General features: G+C 44.5%; 1 protein-coding gene across 3 annotated transcripts in view; it reads left to right on the forward strand.

Annotated features, from left to right (window-relative positions):
• The window catches only part of IQCK (IQ motif containing K), a 144,605-nt gene that overhangs the window by 47,736 nt on the left and 72,339 nt on the right, over nt 1–24,530 (forward strand). The window lies entirely within an intron of this gene.

The raw sequence follows: 24,530 nt of genomic DNA on the forward strand, positions 1-24,530 counted from the left end.
AAAAGAAAAAAGAAAACTTAAAAAACAATCCTATCCTAAGTAATTTATCCCTCCATTCCCTTCACCTTTTTTCTCTCTCTGAAGGTCACTATGTGTCAGGAAATATGACTAAGCTTTTTAAAATACTTAGAAAATACTAAGAAAGCTTCAATAATAAGTTGTCTGCATCAATTCTCCATCTATAATATTAGAACATGACAGATAAAATTAAAACTCTTTGACCATTTGAATGTGGGTTTCCTCCCCACATTGAGGTAATCAGTTCAGTCTACAGTGCAGCCTTACAGACCTCTTAGTTATTTCACTATATAAAATTAGTTTATATCTGGCCGGGCACAACAGCTTATGCCTTTAATCCCAGCATTTTGGGAGGCCAAGGTGGGTGGATCACTTGAGGTCAGAAGTTCGAGACCAGCCTGGCCAACATGATGAAATCCCTGTCTCTATTAAAAATAACAAAACTTAGCTGGGCGTGGTAGCATGTGGCTGTAATCCCAGCTACTTGAGAGGGTGAGGCAGGAGAATCGCTTGAATCTCAGAGGTGGAGATTGTAGTGAGCCGAGATTGTGCCACTGCACTCCAGCCTGGGGGACAGAGCGAGACTCTGTCTCAAAAAAAAAAAATAATTTAGACTCTCGGCTCTCACTTGTCACATATTTTGCTTAAATCTGCCCTCTTTGAGAATGGCAAGATGAATAGACCCCTGGCTAACTTTTGCAATTTTGAGAATTAAAAAACTCCATATATTACCAGTTTTTTTTTTTTTAATCTGAGATTACATATTGAAAGGACAGCAACGTCAGAAAACCTTGTTTCTTATTTAGCTTTTGAACCTGTGGCTGATTTTATCTGCTATGAAATGTACAGCCCAAAATGTATTGATTTGCATGTATTTTTCTAAGGTAAGTTTCTTTTAGTATCATTCTCCAAGTTGCTGCTTTGCCTTGAAAATAAAACATTTTTCCATGAGTAATAATCTATGAAAAATAATCTTAAAAATGAGAAAACTTCTCTAATAAGAATCCTCTAGGATATTTATTATACAAATATCTTAATTTTAAATGGCTGCTGACAGTCACAGGCAGCTCATATAAATATACTGTAAAGCAGTAGCGGTCATTTCAGCTGGACTCCACAGGAACAGAAACACAAGAGCTGTTACTTTAACTGGCCTTTGTATCCTCTACATCCATGACCTTTCAACGAGATGCCCAGATGCATGATAAAAATTAAAGTGATATTCATCTATTTGATTTCATGACGGTCCCTTGAACACCTACCCAGTTCAACTGCACAGCGCTTGGCGCTGTGGAAAAAACAGAGATGAATAAAGTATGGCCCTGGCCCTTGGGGTAAGGACGGCGTGTTTACGACTTGCTGTAGTTTCTGTAGTGAGTGTTGTAATACAAATGTTAACAAAGCATTGAAGGGAAGTGGGGAAGCATGAGACCATCCACGTGCCCTTCCTGGTGGGCCTGGAGCCAGCCCAGCTGGGGCAGCGGCCAAGCTGGTTGGTGCTCAGATTTGGCCCAAGGCAAGAACTGAAACCCTACATTCTTCCTGTCTCAAGCAGGAATAGTCAGAGCAGCAAGTAGGAACCAAAGTTCTTAAGGAGAGCAAGACTGGAGCCGGGAAATAATATCCAATCCGAGGATGAGGTTGTCTCATCCTCGGCACTCCACTGACATTTAGGACTGGATAATTCTTTGCTGCAAGGAGCTGACCTGTGCATTGCAAGATGTTTTGCAGCATCTCTGGCCTCCACCTACTAGATGCCAGTAGCACCCTCCTACAGTTGTGACGATCAGGAATATCTCCAGACACTGAAGTATGTCTCCAAGGAGAGTGAGGCAAATTGCCTCTGGTTGAGGACCTCTGATTTAGTTCAGTAGTTTCAAAACTTTAACTTTACCCAACACTTTGGGAGGCCGAGGTGGCCAGATCACTTGAGGTCAGGACTTCGAGACCAGCCTGGCCAAGGCAGTAAAACCCCATCTCCACTAAAAATACGAAAATTAGCCAGGTGTGGTGGCATGTGCCTGTAATCCCAGCTACAGTTAGTGCTCGACTTACGACCACGATTGGTTCCGACAGACCGGTCGTAACACGATTTGGTCGTAAGTTGAGCAGGCTATATGTACAGTACTGTGAAATGATGTTATAAAAATCTTTAAGTCATATTTTATAATTTTCTTTCATTATTGTTATATATCATAATTTTCTTTGTTCATTTTATGCCATGAACAAAGAAAATTCTGTATCATCTCTACACCATTTTGTTTCTTATTTTTACATTCGTCAGGTTTAAGTAAAACACTGCATTACCAGTACAACTGGTTTAATATTTGCAAAACATAAAAAAATTACAAAATACAGGTGCATACAAAAATACAAAATACAGGTGTAAAAAATACCATAGGGAACATTTTGCCAATTGCAAAACATATCAAAATATATAAACATGTACGAAACATTTTATTGGCCGCTGGTGCTTGGCTGCGGATCGTTGATGTCGTCATCTGAGGCAGCAGTTGGGGTTACCGGAGTTGGTTTTTTCATAAACATGGTGAGCTTTGTCTAAATTGTATGTTTTTTTCTTCATAAATTTCACGATACGGATGAAACACATCGTGCGCCATCCGTTCAATCCTTGCAAATCGTTCGATGTTTGGGTCCATTGCTTCGAAATGTATAAGTTTATTGGGAGGGATTTGATGAAAAATATCCAAGACACAAAACACAAATTGCTGTACCGAGTCTGGGATAACAGTTGAAATAGTGCACGCGGAGATGGTAGTGCTGCTGGAAGCTGGTCTGCACTGTCGTACGCCCAGCTGGGCATCGTTTGTGCTGCCAGACGCGGAGCAGTCGTGGCTAGCAATTGTGGTCGTAAAGTCGAATGGTCGTAAGTTGCATAGGTCGTAAGTCGATCAATACCTGTACTCAGGAGGCTGAGGTCGAAGAATCACTTGAACCCAGGAGGCAGAGGTTGCAGCAAGCCGAGATGGTGAAACAGGGAAAGTTCTCTTGCCCCTCTTGCACGGGGCAGTGCAACAGGGGCAGTGCCTGGCTTCTTCAGTGGACGGTGCATACAGACAGGCAGGCTCTGAGGCTCTGACCCCACTGCAGTGTCTAGAGGTGAATGTTCACAGCTGAAGCACCAGTGGGGGTATATTATTGGGTAATCTCTTAGTTTGCCATCTATAGGTGGCTTGTGTTAACCAGCTCAATTAGACCCTCTACCTTGTCACAAGGACAGATTTCCATATCGCAGGTTCTGGATTCTTGCCTTCGTGTACCAGAAGAATCAGATCACACATGGGCTTCAAGAATGAGTGCAAAGTTTTATTGAGTGGAAGTAGCTCTCAGCCCATGAAAGAGCCAGAAAGGAGATGGTTTTCCCCACAGAGTTGGGCTGTTCAGGGGGGCCTCCCTCAGCTCTACTCCAACTAACAGCCCTGGCCTGACTCCGCCTTGTCCTGGCAGGTGCTGGTGCCCATCGGCATGCTCTTCTGCTGATGTGCTCCTCTCAGCATCCTCTCAATGAGCTGCTGCTTGCATCTTCTTCCACTGATGTGCTTCTCTCAAAGTCTGGCTGCCTGTGTGTCTGCCCACTAGGGTCTCAGGATTTTATAGGCCCAGGATGGGGGTGTGGCAAGCCACGGTAGTCTTGGGAAATGCAACATTTGGGCAGGAAATGCCTGTTCTCATCTAGGTCTGTGGGGGTGGAGCCCTAGCCAGGGACCATGCCCACATCTACACAGCACTTCCCTTCCCCCTTCCATATCATTTAAAGGGACCACGCTCTTCCCTTCCCAGCACTCCTGTATCAATGGTGCCACTGCACTCCAGCCTGGGTGACAGAGTGAGATTCCATCTCAATAAATAAATAAATAAATATTCACCCAGGGACCTTTGGGAAAATATTGGTACCTAACTTCATCCAGATCAATTAATTCATAACCTTCAGGCATAGCCTGGGCATTGACATTGTTTTTTTGCTTTTTTTTTTTTTTTAAGCTTCATAGGTAATTCTAATATATAGCCAGGAGCTTATCCATCCATAGGACAGAATAAAGTGCTGCATCCAGGAACTAATAAATAGTATAACTGAGCCATTGCTTCACTAACTGCTTTGATACATGCCATCTCATTTCATCTTCACAGCACTAGGATGTAGGTCTAAAGCTGAGAGCCTACAGCTGGGAAGTCGACCATGAAGTGAGATGGGTCTTGGGCAAATAAGGTGATTACTGGGGCACGAGTAGTATGGATGGACATTTTGAGTAGGGCTTAAAGGTACAGACTGGAGGAAGATGACTTTCAAGGGGTAGACTCTGTCAAGGCTTTTTAAAGGAAGTGAAATATAAACTACAGTAGTACTTCAGGCAGTGTTGAATTAAGAGCCTGAGCTTTTGGGATGGATAAACCAGTATTTAAATCACTACTGTCTGGATGCAGTGGCTCATGCCTGTAATCCCAGCACTTTGGGAGGCTGAGGCAGGCAGATCACCTGAAGTCAGGAGTTTGAGACTAGCCTGACCAACATGGCAAAACCCTGTCTCTACTAGAAATACAAAAATTAGCTGGGCATGGTGGCGTGCATCTGTAATCCCATACTTGGGAGGCTGAGGCAGGAGAATTGCTTGAACCCAGGAGGCAGAGGTTGCAGTGAGCTGAGATTGCACCACTGCACTCCAGCCTGGATGACAGAGTGGACTCTCTCAAAAATAAAAAATAAAAAATCTCTTATCGCTTACTGATCCTATGACCTTGGGCAAGTGTTTATTTATCTATTACTATGTAACAAATTGCCTCAAAACCCAGTGGCTTAAAGCCACAAATGTTTATTATCGCATAGTTTCTCTGGGTCAGGAATTTGGTAGCAGCTTAGCTGGGTGGTTGTGGTTCAGAGTCTCCCATGAGACTATAATTAAGATGTCACAGGGGGTGCAGTCATCTGAAGGCTCAACTGGGGCTGGAGGTTCTGCTTTTAAGATGGTGCACAAACATGGTACTGATTGTTGTTTGGAGGCCTTAAATTTTCCCCATCTGGGTCTTTCCATGGGCTGCTTGAGTATCCTCATGACATGGTGACTGGCCTCCTTCAGAATAAAAGATTTGGTCACAAGAAGGAAGCATGGTACGTTTTGTGACCTAGTCTTGTAAGTCAAAAATCTCTATTTCCATCACATTATATTAGAAGCAGGTCACCAAGTGCCACATTTGAGGTTTAATAACTAAGCTCTACTTTAAGAAGGGAGGAATATCAAAGACTATGTGGACATACTTGAAATGCATCACAGTGCTTCTGTCTCTAAGCATCCAGTTCTTTATTGGTAAATGTGGTGGTTGTGAAGATGCAGTGAAATGATACAGCTACAAATGGGGTCGTGAACAAGCCCAACCTATAGTAACATGTGGCTTACTAAATGCTGAATAGTAGCTTAATGCCACTGGTGGACATTGTGACATTCCAGGCCAAAGACCCAAAGATGGGAGAAGAGACAAGCTTTGGTCCAGTCTCAGGAAACCAGCATTGCTAGCTCCTAGAGTGTGTGAGGATGTAGGGATGAGATGTCAGCTATGGCTAGAAGGCAGTTAGGGGGTAGATTATGGCTTTCAGTAAAAGAAAGAAGCTTGGGCATCATTCCATAAGCAAGAGATCATTCAGAGGCTTTTGCGCAGAGGTAAAATGGGATTAGGCTGTTTTGGAAAGATAATTCCTGAGACAGTGCAGGGGACATGAGAGACTGGGGAGAGCCTGGAGTTGGGGCCGCAAGTTTCAAGACTATATTTACAGCCGTAAGGTGTTGAGTGAGGACTGTGTGAGTGGAAAACAGGGGACATGGGATGGGTAGCATGGGTGGATGACACAGGATAAAATTAGGGGAAGAGAAGGGGTATGCCTGAAAAGGTGAGATTTGCTTCTGGGTATGTGGGAGGCCATAATGGAAGCCAAGAGACCCAGCCAGAAGAAAAGCGCAAGGGTCAAGTGATGATTCCTGTCTGGGGTACATTGAAATGAAGGTGCTTCTAGGATATCCATGCTGGAAACATTGGCCTAAAGATTAGAAGTATGATAGGAAGAGAAACGTTGGTTTGCGAATTAAGAGCCCCATATTGAATGTATGGATTAAATCAAGAGGGATAAGGGCTGAACTGAGAGGTAGCCCAGAGTTGGTTCCAGAAGTTGAATGAATGGCACTTACTCTTAGTCATGTGGTTGGAGGTGTAACAGTGACTTGTCTTGAAACTGTGTTTGCAAAGCAAGTCATTGTTTCAACTTAGAGTCTATGTCGATTTCAAATGATTAGCAGGGAGAAATAGGGGTGTGTTTATTTTCTATTGCTGCTGTCACAAATCACCCCAGGATTGGTAGCTTTAAAACAACACAGATTTATTACCATACCATTCTGGAGGCCCAGCGTTTGACTTGGATTTCACTGGGCTAAAATCAAGGTGTTTGCAGAGCCTAATTCTTTTCTGGAGTTTCTAAGGGAGAGATGTTTCCCTGCCTTTTCCAGCTTCTAGAAACCGCCTGCATTCCTTGGCTAGTGGCTCCTGCATTCATCTTCAAAGCCAACAATGTTGCATCTCTCTGATCCTTTTTCTTAGCCATATCTCTCTGACTCTCTTTTTTTTTCCGGGATGGGGGGCGGGGTGGGGTGACAGGGTCTCACTCTGTCGCCCAGGCTGGAGTACAGTTGTGAAATTTCAGCGCACTGCAACCTCTGCCTCCCATGTTCAAGTGATTCTCCTGCCTCACCCTCCCAAGTAGCTGGGATTACAGGCATGCACCACCGTTCCTGACTAATTTTTGTATTTTTAGTAGAGACAGGGTCTCATTATGTTGGCCAGGCTGGACTCAAACTCCTGGCCTCAAGTGATCCCCCTCCCTCAGCCTCCTGAAGTGCTGGGATTACAGGCATGAGCCACCATGCCCAGCCTCTCTGACTCTCTTTTGCCTCCATCTTCCACTTTTAAGGACTCCTGTGATTACATTAGCTCACCTAGATAATTCAGGCTAATATACCCATTGCAAGATCCTTGACTAAATTGCATCTGCAAAGTTTCTTTTGCCATTGTCAGATGACATGTTCACAGATTCTAGGATTTTTTGTTGTGGGGGAGTACAGTGAGAGGGTGACAGGGTCTCCCTCTGTTGCCCAGGCTGAACTGCAGTGGCACAATCATGGCTCACTGCCACTTTGACTTCCTGGACTCAAGTGATCCTCCCACCTCAGCCTCCTGAGTAGCTCGGACTACAGGTGCATGCCACCACGCCCAGCTAGTTTTTGTATTGTTAGTTCAAACAGTTTTGTCATGTTGCCCCGGCTGATCTGAAACTCCTGAGCTCAAGTGATCTGCCTGCCTTGGCATCCCAAAGTGCTGGGATTACAGGTGTGAGCCATCATGCCCAGCCAGGCACTGGGAATTTTGATTTAGACATCTTTGGGACCTAAATTCTGCCTACCACAAAAGGTAATGGAGAATGTGGAGAAACTGAAAGTCCCTTTCTCTTAGAAGATCACCTACATTTTGCTGAAGATCACTTACATTTTAAAATAATATTCCAGGTTTTGTATAATAAAATGGATACATGCTAAGTGAAAAAATTCAAACAAAAGAGCAAAATCAAAAGAAAAAGGCACAGATCACCTAAAAGCTGGCCTCCCAGATATAAGCATTGTTGACATTTTAGTGAACTTTTCACATACCTTTCTGTGTATCTCCATGTGTCTATAGATACGAAAAAATGTCTAAGTATTCCTCTGAGACCAGAGCTAAGAGTGAGAGAAAATTTGAGGTAGAGGGAGAAGCACTGAGAAAGTTCATGGTGGGTGCTGTCACTCACGTTCATGTTCATGTAGGTGTGAAGGCATCTGCTGAGAGGTAGGCAGAGGCTTATGGAGGGGGGAAAGGGTTGCTGCAGCTGCTGTGGTGAAACCTACAGAGATAAATAGGGATGGCCAGCTGATGGCCTGAATTTGTGGTGCATATAAACAACCTGCTTATGTGATTGTCTCCAGCAACCCTCCACAGCTCTGGAAAGGGGATAGAGAACAGATGGTTGGTAAAATCAGGGTTGAAGACTGGCAAAGCCAATCTAGTAAAAGGTCTAGACTGGGCCCAGGGGATGATAGGTACAAGTGAAAGCATTGTTTCCTTTTTAAACAATGTCTTACATTTTAAAATCATAAATTACCATATTTTCTGAATTATGTTAACGCTTTAACAACCAATTTTCAGGAAGAGAAAGAAAGCCTACATTAGGTGTTCACATTGAAAGTAAGAAACATACCAAACTCAGCAACACTAAAATGAGGATAGCGGTCCATCTTAGAATCAAGAAAAATTTGTTTTTGAAGATTCCAACGTGTGGATCTTAGTTGGATCCTGACTGAAAGAAATGATACAAAAAATTGGAGACAACTAAAAATTTGAATACTTAATAGTGGATGAAATAAGGAATTATTATTTAAGGTATGATAATGAGATTGCAGATTTCATAGTCATGATTAAAAAGTTATTACTTTTTAGAGAAACATGCCAAAATGTTTATATCTGAAATTACATATTCTATGGACAGAGGTGAGGGAGGGGAACTACCATTAACTGACATGGAGAAGAGTGTAATTGAAGCTGGCTGATGGAGACATGGATTCAGGGAAACAAACATGGTTCCTGTTTTCATGGACAGGCATGCTGTGCATAGTTGAAGTGTCTGTGTACTTAATTTATGCCAATTCAATGATATGCTCTTGGGAAGAAGAAAGAAACAGAGAGGGAGGAAAGGGAAAGGGATAAGACTTTTTAAAAAATGCAAGCAGTTTCTGCCATTTTACTCTAGAGGTGGTGCACAAAATACGACCCCACTCACTCTTTCCTCAGTTGTTTCCGATTTTGTATGCCCCTCATAACACAAGCAGCTCATAAGCCAACTGCTTCCTTCTGTCTGTGTATTTATATATTTACCTACCTATCTACCTACCCTACCAAACATTTACATATGTTTACTTGGGTATTAACCCGGGCACTTCACAAATATTATCTCATTTAACACATCGCAACCCTACAATGTAGAAAATCATAGTATCCCCATTGTATTAGGCCAGGCTAGGCTAGGCTGGAGTTATAAACAATACTAAAATAGCAGTGGCTTAATCCAGTAACAGCTTATGTCAGGCTCACAAGAAGACTGTTGTAGGTTGAATAGTCCTCTTACCTCTGAGGTCACTGATACAAAGGAAGAAAAGAATGCAGGAGTTCCCTCAGCTCTTAACCTTCTCAGTCTAGAAGGTTCTTAACCTTCTCACCTCTCTTCACAGAGCATGGCCTCAAACCAACTGCTGGGGAGGCAGGGATATGTAAAGGAACATGTGGATATGTGGTGGACACTAGCTGTTCTGGGCAGAGTTTTGTTGTTTTGAGATGGAGTCTCACTCTGTCATCCAGGCGAGTGTCACGGCACGATCTCGGCTCACTGCAATCTCTGCCTCTCTACTTCAAGTGATTCTCTTGCCTCAGCCTCCCAAGTAGCTGGAACTATAGACACCACCACCATGCCTGGCTAATTTTTGTATTTTTAGTAGAGACAGGGTTTCACTATGTTAGCCAGACTGGTCTCGAACTCCTGACCTCAGGTAATCCTCCCGTCTCGGCCTCTCAAGGTGCTGGGATTACAGGCATGAACCACCACACCTGGTCCATAGGCGTATTTCTAAGAAAGAATTGAGGCAGAGTGAAATTAAGTCTTTGCCCAGCATCTCAAGCCGGTATACAGCAGAGGCAGGATTTGAACACAGGCAGCCTGGTTGCAGAGTCTATGCACTGTTAAGAGCATGGCTAATTACTCTGCTCTACTGCCCCTTCTGTCACCTGGTCCTTAAAGTGATCAGTATCGAGACTGGGAGAAACCTGGCTGTGTGAGACACGCCAAGCTTGAAAGACACCATGTCCCGGGCACGGTGGCCATGCCTAGATCCCAGCACTTTGGGAGGCCGAAACGGTGGCTCACCTGAGGTCAGGAGTTCGAGACCAGTCGGGAACATATTGAAACCCTGTCTCTACTAAATTAGCTGGGCGTGGTGGTGGGTGTCTATAGTCCCAGCTACTTGGGAGGCTGAGGCAGGAGAATCGCTTTAACTCCTGCCTCTGGGGAGGCAGAGATTGCAGTGAGCCACCGAGATTGTGCCATGCACTCCAGCCTGGATGACAAAGTGAGAGTTCATCTCAACAACAACTTAAAAAAAAAAAAACAACACTCCAAAAAAAAAAAAAAAAAAAAAAAAAAAAGGAAAGAAAGATGCCATGTCTTTGTATGGGTAATTTAAGGGATTTTAAGGGGAAATTTTTACAAAATGTAATTTGCATTTATGTCCCGATTTTAGAATGCAGCCCCTGTGTAAGATGTGATTCCTCCATATGTTATATTTGCTAGCATTTATTGCCTTTAATAATCTTACATGTCAGCCTGGGAAGCCATCGGAGATATGAGTTTGGGTCTTGCTTTAATGTTCTTGATAAGACAAATTCTACCAAGCCCAGCTGCCATCAGTGCTTGATGTCATTATATTGTCAAAAAACAGCTGGTAGGTTGGGAACATCTGTCATGGGTGGCTGCCAGTTGCTTATCACATAAATGTTGGGCGCTTCTCCTCCGGGTCCCTCCATAATTTGGCATGCTCGGTGCTCTCACCGCCCCTTCTCAGCTGCCCATTTCTTTTTCATGACTTTTTAAAATAATTTCTTTTTTTGTTGAAATCTGTATTTGATCTGAAATTTATTTCCATTCATGCTGTTTCCCCATTTCGTACAAAGAACATGTATTTCCTTTTTTTAAAAGAAAAATGCTTAAGTTTTCTTTTTGACCAGAGGACTAAAAGGTACATTTAATAAAACCGTCAATCCATAGGGAATCCCAGAACTTGGGCCAGATCCCAGATCTCTGCTGAGACCTCGGCTGAAATGAGCTTCTGAGGCATGTGGCGTTTGAGGTGGGCAGTTCTCATGAATAGTTTATTATTTTATTTTCTCACTCTGTTGCCCGGGCTGGAGTACAGTGGTGCTATCGCAGCTCACTGCAACCTCCTTCTCCTGGGTTCAAGCAATTCTCCTGCCTCAGCCTCCTGAGTAGCTGGGATTCCAGGCATGTGCCACCACACCTGACTAATTTTTGTATTTTTAATAGAGATGGGGTTTCACCATGTTGGCCAGGCTGGTCTCGAACTCCTGACCTCGGGTGATTTGTCTGCCTCAGCATCCCAAAGTACTGGGATTACAGGCATGAGCCACTGCACCTGGCCTTTGTTTTTTTTTTTTTTTTTTTTTAAGAGATGAGATTTTGCATTTTTCTCAGGCTGCAGTGCAGCAGCTATTCACAGGTATGATGATAACGCACTGCAACCTTAAACTCCTGGGCTCAAGCGATCTTCCTGCCTCAGCCTCCCAAGTAGCTGGGATTACAAGAATGTGTCATCATGCCCAACTCAGAACTTTTTTTATAGCTACATTTTATGTAGCCTGAGACATTGATAACCCTTAAAAATACTCTTAGGTTGATAAAATAAGATTTATAATGTGTAAAATATATTTATTAAATAAATTATACAGTGACAGGAAATATTAAAAGTCAGGGATAATCATGGAATAAATAACTCTAGTCCTAAGAAGTCTTTCAAAAGGATGTTTCACTCCAAATGGTAGAAACATGGCTGACTTTTATTTTTTTCCTAATTTTCTGTGGCTTTAGTATTTTCCACAGAATTACTTTAAGAATGAAAAACAATAGCCTGAGCACCATGGTGAAACCCTGTCTCTATTTAAAAAAAAAAAAAAAAAAAAAGAGTTTGATCGGTAGTGGGGGTGGAGAGTGGACCCCAGAGAGCTCTGAGCAGCCCCACCAGCGCCGCCGGCCTAGTTACCATCACATCGTGGGAAGAGCCCTAGCTGCCGCAGCCGGCCCCAGCCACCATCACTGCAACCCTGAGCAGTGAGGCCGAGACCCCCCAGCTGCCCACCGCCCCCACCCTGAGCGCCGCCGACACCCAGCCCGGCAATACGGGCAGCGGCACAGGGAGCAGTGGCCTGATCGGCCTCGCATCGGCGGCGCCTGCCGGCTGGGACAAGAAACTCATCGCAATGAAGTTTTTGGGAACAGTAACATGGTTCAATGTAAGGAACGGATATGGTTTCATCAACAGGCATGACACCAAGGAAGATGTATTTGTACACCCGACTGCCATAAAGAAGAATAACCCCAGGAAGTACCTTCGCAGTGTAGGAGATGGAGAGACTGGAGTTTGATGTTGTTGAAGGAGAAAAGGGTGCAGAGGCAGCAGATGTTACAGGTCCTGGTGGCGTCCCAGTTCAAGGCAGTAAATACGCAGCAGACCGTAACCATTATAGACACTATCCACGTCGTAGGGGTCCTCCACGCAACTACCAGCAAAATTACCAGAATAGTGAGAGGAGGGAAAAGAACGAGGGGTCAGAGAGTGTTCCCGAGGGTCAGGCCCAACAATGCCAGCCCTACAGCAGGTGAAGGTTCCCAAATTATTACATGCGGAGACCCTATGGGCGTTGACCACAATATTCCAACCGTCCTGTGCAGGGAGAAGTGATGGAGGGCACTGACAACCAGGGTGCGGGAGAACAAGGTGGACCAGCGAGGCAGAATATGTATCGGGGATATAGATCACGATTCCACAGGGGCCCTCATCCCCAAAGACAGCCTAGAGAGGATGGCAATGAAGAAGATAAAGAAAATCAAGGAGATGAGACCCAAGGTCAGCAGCCGCCTCAACGTCGGTACCGCGGCAACTTCAATTACCAACGTAGATGCCCAGAAAACCCTAAACCACAAGATGGCAAAGAGACAAACACAGCCGATCCACCAGCTGAGAATTTGTCCGCTCCCGAGGCTGAGCAGGGCGGGGCTGAGTAACTGCAGGCTTACCGTCTCTACCATCATCCAGTTTAGTCATCCAAGAAGAAGAAATAAGAAAGGAAAAAAGATTGGAGCTGAAGACCTTAAGTGCTTGCTTTTTGCCCATTCACCAGATAAATAGAACTATCTGCATGATCTATGCAGCATGGGGTTTTTATTATTTTTACCTAAAGATGTCTCTTTTTGGTAATAACGTGTTTTTTTAAAAAAAAGCCTGGTTTTTCTCAATATGCCTTTAAAGGTTTTTAAATTGTTTCATATCTGGTCAAGTCGAGATTTGTAAGAACTTCATTTTTAATTTGTAATAAAAGTTTACAACTTGATTTTTTCAAAAAAGTCAACAAACTGCAAGTACCCGTTAATAAAGGTCTTAAACTTTAAAAAAAAAAAAAAAAGCAAAAATTAGCTGGGCATGGTGGTGCACACCTGTAGTCCCAGCTACTCAGGAGGCTGAAGTGGGAGGATCACTTGCTTCTGGGAGGCAGATGTTGCAGTGAGCTGAGATAGTGCCACTGCACTCCAGCCTGGGAAACAGAGCAAGACCCTGTCTCAAAACAAACAAACAAAAAAAGAATGAATAATAGCTGGGCACGGTGGCTCATCCCTGTAATCCCAGCTACTCAAGAGGCTGAGGTGGGAGGATTGCTTGAGGCCAGGAGTTCAAGACCAGCCTAGGCAATGTAGTGAGATTCCCCATCTCTACAAAAAAATGTTTTAAAAATTGGCTGGGTGGGGTGGCAAACGTCTGTAGTACTAGCTATTTGGGAGGCTGAGGCAGGAGGATTGCTTGAGCTTGGGACACAGGTTTCAGTGAGCTGTGTTTGTGCCACTGCACTCCAGCTTGGGTGACAGAGCCAGATCCTGTCTCTAAAAAAAAAAGAAAAAACAATTGCAAAACTAAAGAATATTTATACCACTTTTAAAAAATTCTATTTTCTTGCTTTCTGTGGTAGACATTTATGTTTTTTCCAGCCCTGGATTGCCTTCCTGCTTCTCTGGATGCAGAACTGTCTGTGTTCCGCAGATCGCTTCTCTCCCAATCTCAGTCCCATAGTTCAGTGAGTGGACTCCACATCTGGCTCTGGGCTGGGTATTTGGCCCAGGCCCGGCCAGGCAGAGCAGTGAGTGAATCCTGCTGACCACAATGGTTACTTTCCAAATTGGTCCAATTAGAGATAATCCCAAGACTCTCCAAGAAGCAACCAGGAATGAATTTCTCTTTTCTACGCCTGGAGCTACTGAGGGCAGCCGCCTAAAGAGATCGTACCTGAGTCTGAGATAACGGCAGAACTGAGAATCTGTTTCTTCTTTTGTCTTTTTTTTTTTTTTTGAGGCAGACTCTCTGTCACCCAGGCTGGAGTGCAGTGGCATGATCTCGGCTCACTGCAACCTCTGCTTCTCGGGTTCAAGCAATTCTCATCCTTCAGCCTCCTGAGTAGCTGGAATTTCAGGCACATGCCACCATGTCCAGCTACTTTTTGTATTTTTAGTAGAGACAGGGTTTTACCATGTTGGCCAGGCTGGTCTCAAATTCCTCATCTCAAGTGATCCACCTGCCTCGGCCTCCCAAAGTGCTGGGATTATAGGAGAGAGCCTCTGTGTCTGGCCGAGAATCTGTTTCTGTGCTGTGCTTTTGCGCCTCTATCCAGCCATGCCTAAAGCCAGCTCTATCCCTTTTTAGTTAAGTGAGTCAGTAAATACCTTCTCCTCTGCTTTTTGTTTGTTTAAGCCAGTTTGAGTTAGGTTTCTGATACTCATAAATGAAAGAGTCCTAACTGCTGTGTTCTCCTTCATGATCCTGCTCCAATTACCCTCCCAAACTCCCATGATTATCCCTGACTTTGGGAGCGTTCTGCTGCAGTAACAAACAACCCCCAAATCTCAGTGCCTTGTAACAGCACAAGCTCACTTCTCACTGTGTTACTGCTAGCTGTGTGTCAGTGTTAGCTTCGCTCCATGTCTCTTTTCATTCCAGGACCTAGGATGAAGGAGCGCCCCCTCCCACCATCTCATGGCAGAGGAAGATCAATGGCTGAACCATGCAATGGCAAACTACTTCTGCTCACATTCCATCAGCCATTACATGTTATATGGCCAAGTTCAGTATCAGTCTTACAGGGAAGTTGACACCTCCTGTAAGGAGGAACTGCAAGGTGTATGGCGGAGGGTAGGAATGTGTAATTCTCTCAGAGGGAAAGGAGCTATAACGGGGAATAATAATACAATCTGCTGGCCAGGTGTGGTGGCTCATGCCTGTAATCCCATCACTTTGGGAGGCCAGGATGGTGGATTACCTGAAGTCAAGAGTTCAAGACCATCCCGGCACACATGGCAAAACTCCATCTTTACTAAAAATACAAAAAAATTAGCCAGCCTTGGTGATGCACAGCTGTCATCCCAGCTACTTGGGAGGCTGAGGCAGGAGAATCACTGAAACCTAGAAAGCAAAGGTTGCAGTGAGCCAAGATGGTGCCACTGCACTCCAGCCTGGGTGACAGAGTGAGACTGTGTCTCAAAAAAGAAAAAGGAAAAAAATCTGCCACATACTCTAATTGAAATGTGATGAGGGTGTTTTTGTCCTTACCTTTCAACAAGGGTGGATGAAGTCATATCTCCCGTTGGCTTTAGTCCTGTTTATGAATCCAGCACCATCCTCTTTTGTAGTACATAGTCAAGACTCGGCCAGCCAATCTGAGGTAATGAAATTATTTGCTAGCATATTGAGAAGAGGAAAAGTTTAGATTTTTATTTTGGCCAAAAAGAATGGTCCTGAGAATTGGTCAGATTCATTTGCAAAAATAACTAAATGAGCACGAACAAACGTGCACCACTGCCTTTCTGGTCTCTTTTCCCAGGGAAGAAGGCTTATGAAAGACATCATTAAAACTGAGACCATCAATGAAACAAAGATTGTGTTTTTGAAAAGAAAAGGTTGTTTTGGGTGAAATGTCTTTTCAGCTAAGTTTTATCCCTGAAACAAACAAAAAAAAAAGGCGGGGGGCGGGGGGAGGCTATGATATGTTCATGTTGATGAAAGGTATCTTAACGACCAAAAATGGAGGTGAAAACAAAAGTGTCACCGTGTCGTTTGAGGACAAGCTCCAGCTGTATGATGATCTATTTGTGCTGAGGCTGATAGTAGAACTGAAAAACACTCATGCCTTCAGAATGGCACAAGAAACTGCATTTCGTACTAAAGATTATAATTAAATGGTGGCGCGGTGGAAAATTTGCTCCCATGCCCTCTTGATGGAAAAAAAAATCCTTTTATTTTGTCTTATAGAAGAGTAGATTTCTGTGTCAGTAATTTCGGAGGCCAGCGAGTCCCAAGAGGACAGTAAATCATCTTTGCTTTTTATATTCACATTCATCTTCAAATAGAGGGAGGAAGGAAAGCTGTTTCCTGAATTTGGGGTATGCTGAGATGTGTAAATTCTCCAGTGCCTTCCTCTTGTTGGAGGTTTGACATGTGGGTGGCCCTTTCTCGGGGGGTACGCAGTACTGCTTCCTTTCTTTCTTCCTGCTGTTTCTCCATGGCTGTTTAGGAACCAGTTCAGAGAGCCTGTGCGAAGCGGTACGGCAGGAACATCTAGGCTCCAGTCTTAGCCCCGCCATTTAGTAAAGCGTTTTCCTGAGTTCTACGAGCTGTTGTAGAAAATGATTGAACCTGAGGAGGGGGTTGTGGGAGCCCCCAATTTGGAGCTAAGTCAGACAGAAGTGTGGGTAAGCTGGAGACCCATTCCTTGGGACTGGCATCTGTAGTGGAGGGCAGTCTTGTGGGGACTAAGCCCTTTTCCTGTGGGTCCCTGTGGGCCTTCTGTGGGGTCTGCACTAACTGTGCGTAGTTAGTGTCAGAGTCACCTAAATTTTAGTGCCTGTAATCCCAGCACTTTGGGAGACTGAGGTGGGAGGATTGCTTAGGGTCAGGAGTTTGAGACCAGCCTGAGCAACATAGTGAGACCCCCCCCCATGTCTACAAAAAATTTTAAAATTAGCACAGACTTGTAGTCCCAGCTACTCTGGAAGCTGAGGGGAGAGGGTCACGTCAGCCTGGGAGATGGAGGCTGCAGCAAGCCATTAGCATGCCACTGCACTCCTGCCTGAGTGACAGAGTGAGACCCTATCTCAATAAAATGAAACAAAATAAATTGTAGGATGCCCAGCTGGTATCTGCAGAAAGCTGGAGACTTGCTTGGTGTGAAAAACCCACTCGTTTGATGTCAGAAGTCTTGTGAGAAGAGAAACAAAGTTTTTTCCTTTTAGTGCCCTCGAGAAGTCCACGTCCAATCCCTAGACTTTGTAAATATATATGTTCCCTTACATGGCAGAAGGGGCTTTGCATATGTGATTAAGGATCATAAGATGGGAATTAGTGTATTTGTTTCCTAGGGCTACTACAATAAATTACCACAAAGTTGGTGCTTGAAATAACACACAATTTTTATTTATTTTTTTAGGCAGGGTCTCACTCTGTCACCCAGGCTGGAGTGCAGTGGTGCAATCATAGCTCACTGCAGCCTTGAACCCCTGCCCTCAAGCAATCCTCCCACCTCAGCCTCCCAAAGTGCTGGGATTACAGATGTGAGCCACCATGCCCAGCCTTCAGTTTATCTGTTAAAAAGATCAGTCCGGCAGCTGGACAGGGAAAAGGTGACTGAAATCAACCCTAAGAGTGCATACAGGGAGGTGGCTACAGTCAAGAGATGATGCCATCATGGAGTGGAGGAAGTAAAATAAGTTGGATTTGGGACACGCTCTGAGGTCAGAACCAGGAAGACTTGTTGATGGATTAGATGTTGGGCAAGAGAGAGAAGTCAGGGATGCAGCAGAGATTTCAGGCCTGAACAACTGGCTGAATGGGATCCCTTTACTGAAACAGTTGGGGAAATAACAGTTCTATTTTGGAAATTTAAGGGTATACTGAAGAATCACAAATTATTGGGCAAAAAAAAAATGAAAAGTTTTTTTTTCCCCCACTAACCACCACGCTATATTACATTGACTTCATCTGGCATCTGGATAGCAGCTCTTTAATAATTTCTGGCCAAATTCCATAACTTTCTGGTCACTATTTTTAGATAGTCTCATTTCCCCATTAGAATTCATCCTGGTTATTTTTCTAAATCACAAGTATTTTTTAAAATCTTATTTATTTATTTGAGATGGAGTCTCACTCTGTCATCCAGGCTGGTGTGCAATGGTGCACCCTCGGCTCACTGCAACCTCTGCCTCCCAGGTTCAAGCAATTCTTGTGCCTCAACCTCCTGAGTAGCTGGGATTATAGGCTGTGTCACCTTGCCTGGCCAATTTTTTTTTTATTTTTAGTAGAGATGGGGTTTCATTATGTTGGCTATGCTGGTCTTGAACCCCTGACCTCAGGTGATCTGCCTGCCTTGGCCTCCCAAAGTGCTGGCATCACAAGCATGAGCCACTGTGCCTGGCCAAATATTTATTATGTTTTTAATAGAGACAGTGTTGCCCTGGCTGGTCTTGAACTTCTGACCTCAAGCCATCCTCCCTCCTTGCCCTCTTTAAGTGCTGGGATTACAGGCATGAGCCACTGCACCTGGCCCAACCTGTTTGTTTTTAAATCCTTAGTCTTCAATCTCAGACTGGATGTAAACCCATCTTTTCCCCTTTCCCTAGCTGCAGCCACAACTAACTGTCTATGATTCAGGCATCCCCGGAAGTTGGAAGGGAAAGGAAATTCCCTCTTTATTTTCACTAATCTCTCACTTAAATCCAGCATCTCCTTTAAGTATGAATGTGGGCAGCAAATCTCAGTAGTTCCTATAGTATCTGTGAGTTTGTCCCTGACAGCAATCACAGATAGTCTCATATCACATTACAGTTGTTGCAGAGATCGAGAAATACCATTTACGCTTGTCATGCCTTTCAAATTCCAGTAGTTAATTGGCCTGCTATTAGCTCTTGTTATTCACTGTAAAATTTAGAGGCATATATTACTATATCACCAGCTGTTCTTTTAATAGTTTGATACCTTTATTTCAATGTAATTGGTTTGCTGTACTCCTATGTATTTACTTTTATGTTGTTAAGAACATTATTGTGAGAAGGATCCCAAACCGCCCATGTAGAAAGAGGTCCTTGACACAAAGAAGGTGAAGATCCCCTATGGGAGGTTTGAAAAGGGTGGGGAGGGAGGTGGTCTGCTCTTCCCAACATCATCCCCCTTGCCTGGGCCCACCCTTTAAACCCAGGGGAGGGAGACTGGGGAGTAGGTGGGTCTCCTTAATTTTTTCCTTTAGTCACACTGGAGAAAATGTGTAATCAGTTACAAAGAAGTTAAATACCACCACAATCTGGGCATGTTTTACCAAGAAATATCAAGTATCACAGCTTTGGTTTTTAAAATGGTTACATCTAAAACCCACATGGGAGCACGCGGTCATGCACTTTGCTGCCTGGCGAGCTCTGCTATCTGGACACGTATGTAGCTTCAGTGACGGGGTTGGTAAAATGGGACTCAGCCCTGTGTGTAACTAAGAGAATGATTCAGCCTGATGCTGGGGTAATAACCGCTTGTTGATCTCCCAGGGCGGAGATTAGTGAAGGGGCCAAAGCAACATCATATCCTGATAACCATGATTTCTAAATAGGCTTTAAGGCTACAGAGAGCAATGCTCTGCTGTTTGGAACTATTCCTGTGTTCATAGAAGGATGAAACTGGAAGAATCCTATGAGATTCCATCCTGATGGTTAGTCACCATATGTCTGGGAGTACCATTCCAGAAAACCTCTTTTGTACTTTTTAGAGATTTTAAGTTCATAAGTCAAGAAAGTGATGCCTTGGCCGGGCGTGGTGGCTGACACCTGTAATCCCAGCACTTTAGGAGGCCGAGGTGGGAGGATCTCTTGAGGTCGGGAAGTTTGAGACCAGCCTGGCAAATATGGTGAAGCCTCATCTCCAAAAAATACAAAAATTAGCCAGGTGTGGTGGCAGGCACCTATAATCCCAACTACTCAGGAGGCTGAGGCAGGAGAATTACTTGAACCTGGGAGGCGGAGGATACAGTGAGATTGTGCCACTGCTATCCGGCCTGGGCGACAGAGTGAGACTCTCATCTCAAAAAAAAAAAAAAAAAAAAAAAAAAGTGAAGTCTCAACTTAGAGCATTTGGGAAGCCAGTTAGGGTGGAAGGCAAGGACTGGGTAAGATCTCTTTTGCTGACTGTGACAGGTAGGTATTATCAAATACTAGTGTATTGCACAACTTCATGATGAGGGGTTTAGAGCACGTGCCATCTTTGTAAATGGCTCTATATCTGGGTTATGCTTTTGTGTTCCAAGAAAACAACTTAATCGCTTAGATAATGAAACGTGGATAGGCTGGGCACAGCGGCTCCTGCCTGTAATCCCAGCACTTTGGGAGGCCAAAGAGGGAGGATCACTTCAACCCAGGAGTTCGAGACCAACCTGGGCAACACAGTGAGACCCCCATCTTTACAAAAATACAAAAAAATATATAAAAATTATCTGGGAATGGTGGTGTGCACCTGTGTTAGGTTTTTCGGAGGCTGAGGTGGGAGGATCGCCTGAGCCCAGGAATTTGAGGCTGCAGTGAGCTATGATCATGCCACTGCACTGAAGTCTGGGTGACAGAGCAAGACCCTGTCAAAAAAAAAAAAAGGAGAAAGAGAAAGAAAAGTAGATAGAATTTGGATTCAAAAATTTCGTTTTCAATCTCAAGCAAGCTTTTTTCCTTTTTCATTCTGGTTAAATGTGATTTTTGATGGCACCTCTTTAATTGTCTTTGAACTGGATGAAGAAATTGATGAAGATTAACTTCTCAGATTTTCTTATTATGTATTTTGTTAGCATGCTGTATCTTCTTTATGTCCTGCAGATCTGTTACTTTGCATCTGAAAAATGGAAAAGAAGCGTGTGTGTGCGCACACGTGTGCACATACATTTATATGTACACAACACAATCAGAAAAATAAATTTTTGTTCCTTCTCAGAATTACAGCATTTATTCTTTTGTTGTTGTTGTTATTGTTGCTCAGGCTGGAGTGCAGTGACGCGATCTCAGCTCACTGCAACCTCCGCCTCCTGGGTTCAAGTGATTCTCCTGCCTCAGCTTCCTCAGTAGCTGGAGTTACAGCTGCCTGTCATCACGCCTGGCTAATTTTTGTATTTTTAGTAGAAATGAGGCTTCACCATGTTGGCCAGGCTGGTCTCGAACTCCTGACCTCAGGTGATCCGTGTGCCTCAGCTCCCCAAATTGCTGGGATTATAGATGTGAGCCACTGCGCCTGGCCAGCATTGATTCTTACGGTTCAGATGTATTCACATTTGAGGAAAAAAAGGAGGAAGACATGAGAAATGAGCATTACTAGTAAAACAGTTCTTGGAAACATACCCAACAGTGCTGCCGTGCCTATCTGAACATGCAAAAATGTCTGCTTTGGGGATGTCTGATTTAAGCACTTTAAGGCCTCAGCTGCCTTCTTCTGTGATTGACGTGTTCATCTTCTCTCCCTTCCCCAGTTCCCTGGTGATGAGCAGTCGCCTCTTTATTTTTATTTGAGCCGAAGCCAGTTGCACTGATTCCAAGAGAGAGGAAAAGGCCTGGCGTGGCTTCTCTCCCTTCAAGCCGGCCCGCTGAAATGATTGATAATTCCCAGGGATTACTCTTCAAAGAGTAACTCCTTTTCATTTGGCCTGATTTACCATGGCTTTCTCCTACTTATTCTTGGTTTGGGAACTACACAGTGCCCCATTATCTAGCCATGAAACAGGGATGTCACTAAAGGTGGCCTCATATTACTGCTTAAAGGCCTATTAGAAATCTCATTTTGCTTTTAGGAGATGTCGTTGTGATGCAAGGCGGTTCAGGGTTTCATTACTGTTGAAAGCCCTTTGTTTGAGCTCACCCGGTGTGTGCTGAGATTTGCAGTTCTGTTTTCCTACTGCTATTCCGAAACAGGAATACTGTTACTTTGAGGATTTCATGACATGAGTTGTGAAAAACATGCTTAAAGCAGGAAAATGGCTGCTGTACAGAAAGGCGCTATCGAATCTCCCCTCCGATACAAGTGACAAACTCTACTCTATTTGGTGTTCCTGACATGGGATTTCCCTGCAGAGGTTCAGATAAATGAGTATCTGCCAAGTTATTACTGTAAGGTTCAACAAAAAGGGTGTTTTCTATGATTCTGCACCCTCCGTGTCCCCATGTTTTTTTTCTTCGAAGCAAATGATTGTGTTTTCTTCTGCTTAACATTCAGCAGCTGCCAGACCCTGACTTCCATGCTACTGACCTTGTGAGGTGGCCCCACCTTCTCTCTGGACCACTGTTTCCTGGGCAGTTCACATTCTCAGCTGGAAACGCTCAGAGACCTTGAACATAGAGTCCCTTTACCCCTCTATGTCTCAGTTTTTTCAACTCTAAACAAAGGACAACAACTCATTCTTCATGTTGTGTGGATTTAACAAAATCACTGGTAGAAAGTGCATAACCCACAGCCGGGCACAGAGGCCACTACTCACTCCACAAGTATTTGTTGAGTGTGCCTACTACGTGCCAGACAGTGTCCTGAGTGCTGGGGACACCAAGAGGAGCAAACACAGGACCAGTGCCTACCTTGTGGAGCTTTCAGATCAGTAGAAGATTTGAGCATTAATTACATAATCACAAGGGCTTCTATCTCAAAATTGGGCCAAGCACCAGGAAGGAAAATGACAGGAAGCTTCCTTGGGCCCTGATGTAATCAAAGGACATTTTTCAATAACATTTTTTTCTTTTTGAGATGGAGTCTTGCTCTGTTGCCCAGGCTGGAGTGCAGTGGCACCATCTTGGTTCATTGCAGCCTCTGCCTCCTGGGTTCAAACGATTGTCCTGCCTCAGCCTCCCAAGTAGCTGGGATTACAGGCATGCGCCAACACGGCCGGCTAATTTTTGTATTTCTAGTAGAGATGGGGTTTCACCATGTTGGCCAGGCTGGTCTTGAACTCCTGACCTCAGGAGATCCACCCGCCTCAGCCTCCCAAAGTGCTGGGATTATAGGTGTGAGCCACGGTTCCCCACCTCAATAACATTTGAATGGAGATCAGAAGCAGAAATAAGAGGTGTCAGGCCTCGCACCAGCCCCAAGGTACATTTCAGCAAATTAGGAAAAGATATCCTCAGCTTAGGGCAGATGTGGCCACACACCCAGGAGCAGAGCATGTGCTGGGTTTTAGCACCCTTGTGGCCCAACTGCTGGGTGCCCTGAGCAGAAAACAACCAGGACCTCTGTATAGGGTGCCCCTGGCTAGGAGTAGGGGGATACTGGAGGCAGAGGGAAGCACCTTAGCAAAGGCCCTGAGGTCAGAGAAGCACGGCACATTTGAGAAGCTGTCAAGTGCCAGTGAGGCAGGAGAATAGGGTCTGCGGCCAGAGAACCTAAGGCTGTCTCGCGCCCTAGAACTAAATTGAAACCCCTAACTTTCCACCCCTAAGTAACAAAAAAATCAGAGGGTACTCCCTTTGCAAACCCCAACATTTTCTGTGCAGCAAATGGGAAATTGGGTGCCTGAGACCACCCAATCATAGACTGATTGTGGGCGAGTCTTTGCGTAACTTTGTAACTTCACTTCAGCCTCTGGTTGGCTGCTTTCTGCAACCAATCAGACTCATTGCTGGCTACCACTTACTTCATTTACATGAGGTGAGCATGGAGTGGCCAATGGGAAAGTTCTAGGGGCTATTTGGACCCAAGAAGATTCTGTATGAGGGCCCGAGGAGCTGCTTGGGCTCGCTCCCACACTGTGGAGCCTACCTTTGTACTTTTCAGTAAATCACTGCTTTCGCTCTTTTCTTGCTTCATTCTTTCTTTGCCTTGCCAGGTGTTTTGTACAATTCTTTGTTCAAAACACCAAGAACCTGGACAACTTACAGTCACGACCCTCTACTGGTGACACCTGCAGGGTTGGAGCATGAGAAGCAAGGCTGCTGGGAGGGGATCCAGAAAGTTCTCAGTAAATAGCCAGCGAAAATGCATTAGAGCATCATTCCCATGAATTCACTGCCAACACACCAAGGTCTCCTTATAAACACCAAGGTCTCTCTAGAAGCTGTTGAATTTTAACTAGTGAAGGGAAATTACTTCAGGGATATGATTTGTTGGTGTCACACAACTGAGATACAGATCATCAGGACAGTGGATGAGGAGAGACATTTAATGTGGAAAGCAGGGAGCCTGGGCTGAGCGGGTGGCTCATGCCTGTAATCCTGGTTCTTTGGGAGGTTAAGGTGGGAGTATTGCTTGAGGCTGAGTTGGAGACCATATAGTGAGACCCTGTCTCTACAGTTAAAATAAAAAATTTACTTAAAAAATGTAAAAGAGTCCGGGCACAGTGGCTCACGCCTGTAATCCCAGCACTTTGGGTGGCCAAGATGGGCGGATCACAAGGTCAGGAGATCGAGACAATCCTGGCCAACATGGTGAAACCCCGTCTCTACTAAAAAATACAAAAATTAGCTGGGCGTGGTGGAGCGTGCCTGTAGTCCCAGCTACTTGGGAGACTGAGGCAGGAGAATTGCTTGAACCCAGGAGGCAGAGGTTGCAGTGAGC

The sequence above is a fragment of the Cebus imitator genome, unplaced genomic scaffold (assembly GCF_001604975.1).
Source record: "Cebus imitator isolate Cc_AM_T3 unplaced genomic scaffold, Cebus_imitator-1.0 Scaffold85, whole genome shotgun sequence".
Classification (NCBI taxonomy): Eukaryota; Metazoa; Chordata; class Mammalia; order Primates; family Cebidae; genus Cebus; species Cebus imitator.